Source organism: Suricata suricatta, chromosome 6 (assembly GCF_006229205.1).
Source record: "Suricata suricatta isolate VVHF042 chromosome 6, meerkat_22Aug2017_6uvM2_HiC, whole genome shotgun sequence".
NCBI classification, from domain to species: Eukaryota; Metazoa; Chordata; class Mammalia; order Carnivora; family Herpestidae; genus Suricata; species Suricata suricatta.
In genome coordinates, this window is record NC_043705.1 from 50,519,979 (window position 1) to 50,522,325 (window position 2,347).

Below are 2,347 nucleotides of genomic sequence, written 5' to 3' on the forward strand. Positions count from 1 at the left end.
GCCAGGAACTGTGCCCCATTTATCACTGTGTCCCCAGGGCCTAGCTCAGTACCTAGCACATAGTTAGTGTTCAATAAATGGGAGTTTGATGATTGAACTAGAGAATGAGGTATGGGTATAAAATAATAAGACTGATTCTACATGCTTGCATACAAATCTATCTCCTGAATCCAGATACTGGGCCTTTAATGAACCATTCTCACAACAACTCACCAAGAGAGTATTATAATTATCCTTATTTAATAGATGAGGAAACTGAGGTTAAGAGAGCTCAAGTAACATGCCCAAGGTGAGACATTTTCAGGGCATGCCTCATGTAACAGCAGATGCAGTTGCCAGACCTTCCATCAAAGTGGAAACGACCCAGTGTTCACCAGGGAGGAGCAGAGCACTGGCAGCACAAGCAGGGGAGCTGGGTAGCATCCTGCTCTCCTGATCCTCTCAGCCAGCATCACCTGCCCACCATACAGGCCCTGGCCTGATGGCCCCTGCCCCTGCCCCATGGGGCACAATGATCTAGATGGATTATCTCATTTTCTTCCTGTTTTGCAGATGAGGACATTGGATTCCTGCAGAAATTAAGCTTCTTATCCAAAGTTACACAGCTCAAAGAGGAAACTGGAGATTAGAAGAAGGTGTACCAAGAATGAGGTGTATCCTAGTCTAGTGCAACATAGGACCCCAAGTTTCCATCAGCACCAAACTCTCAAGAAATCAGTGTGATTGCCTGGCAGTAGGGCTAAGATGAAAGTCGCTCTGCTCACGGTATGTCTTTCCACCACCCCTGGCCCACACGTTCCACTCCTAGGGAGCATACCCCAGCGTTCGTGACAGGAGGTGCAGTGTAGGGTTCCAGACTGCAGATTTCAGTGGCACTTGGGAGAGAGGAGGCATTAACAGCAATGGGAGGTGGGGGGCATCACCGACATCGCCACCTTTCCATCCCAGTAGCCTCTAGGAGCAAACACCTCAGCCCCACAGATGGAAGATACAAGCAGTAGTTGGGTGACCAGCCACTCTGGTTTGCACAGGCCCATCCTGGTCTAGGACTAATGATCCTGCATCCCAAGAAATTGCTCAGATCCTGGAAAACAAGGATTCACCCATCATACCTCTGTTGTTTTGCATGGGCCATATGTTTAAAGACTTTCCGTGGAACCTGGGAGAAGGGGAAACAGGGAGGAACCGAAGGTAGCTGATTCAACCCAGCAAAGAGTGACTTGTTGAGTGCCGAGCCGATGACAGGCACTGTGTCGTGTCCTGCCTGGACGTGAGAGGTAGGCACTCACCCAGCACCGAGTGAAGGGCTTCCGGTGGATGAATGCATCCATCCTCACAGCACCCCTAGGAGACAGACCCTGTTGTCCATCCACTTGCAGAGAGGGATCTGAAGCACAGGGAAATTATGGGATGTGCCCAAATTTAAGCAGCAAAAAGGTGGCAGAGGCACAGTTTGAGCCTGGCAGAGCGATTCCAGGCTCTGTTTGCTCCCTTCTTCTTTGCACTGCCTCCCAGAGAGGAGATGGCCAGTAGCCTAGTGCCTGCTTAAGGAGCACGTATATTAAAATGGGGACGAAACAGAGATGAGCGTGGCCCCTGTGTAAGGATGACATGCACTTTCACGAAGCATTCTGTATTTTGTGCAGTTCTCCAGCAAACAACCACCCTTGGCGGATTAACTGGGAGGAAACGGTACGAGTCAAAGCACAACATGAGGCACTGAATAATGAAATTGTGACATTTCCCTAGAAAAATATTCCTGTAAAGCAGTCTATGACATGTAAATGAAGCTGAGTTACACCTGAAATTTATGTGCAAACATGTCGTTTCTACACATCTCAGAAATGAGAAAATGTCAGCTTAAAAAAAAAGAAGGTGGTGGCCTGGGAAGCAGGAGAGGCAAAGGCTCACACCCTGAAGGAGCAATAGTGATAATACCTTCGCTGACATTCATTGAACAGTGATCATGGGCCAGGCCTTTGCTTAGCCTCTGCACAGAATGTCTCATTTAACCCTTATTACCAGGAGCGTGGTACTATCATCTCCACTTATAGAGGTTCAGACTGGCTGAGAGAGGGCACGCACCTTACCCAGAGTTGCATGGGAAGTGGAGCTGGGATACAAAAAGAGAAATCCAACCCCATGAGAGGGCCGAACTGGTCAGGAGTTCTGGCTATTACGCACGGACAGGCTAGGGGAGGGCCAGAAGAGAGGCACTAACTAAGTGCCCTGAATGTTTAGCCATTCCTGTCTTCTTGGGTTTTGTGTGTGTGCCAAGCAGTACAGGCCACTAGTCTTGGGCCCAGGGCTGTGCTCAGCCGGCAGCCCCAGAGGTGCTGGCATCCGC

The 2,347-nt window shown here is 49.5% G+C and overlaps 1 non-coding gene across 1 annotated transcript; it reads left to right on the plus strand.

Annotated features, from left to right (window-relative positions):
- The first annotated feature begins 1,537 nt into the window (after positions 1 to 1,537).
- On the plus strand, positions 1,538 to 1,641 carry LOC115295059. The gene has a single exon (XR_003910292.1). It is a non-coding gene; the product is annotated as a U6 spliceosomal RNA (small nuclear RNA).
- The last annotated feature ends 706 nt before the right edge of the window (positions 1,642 to 2,347 follow it).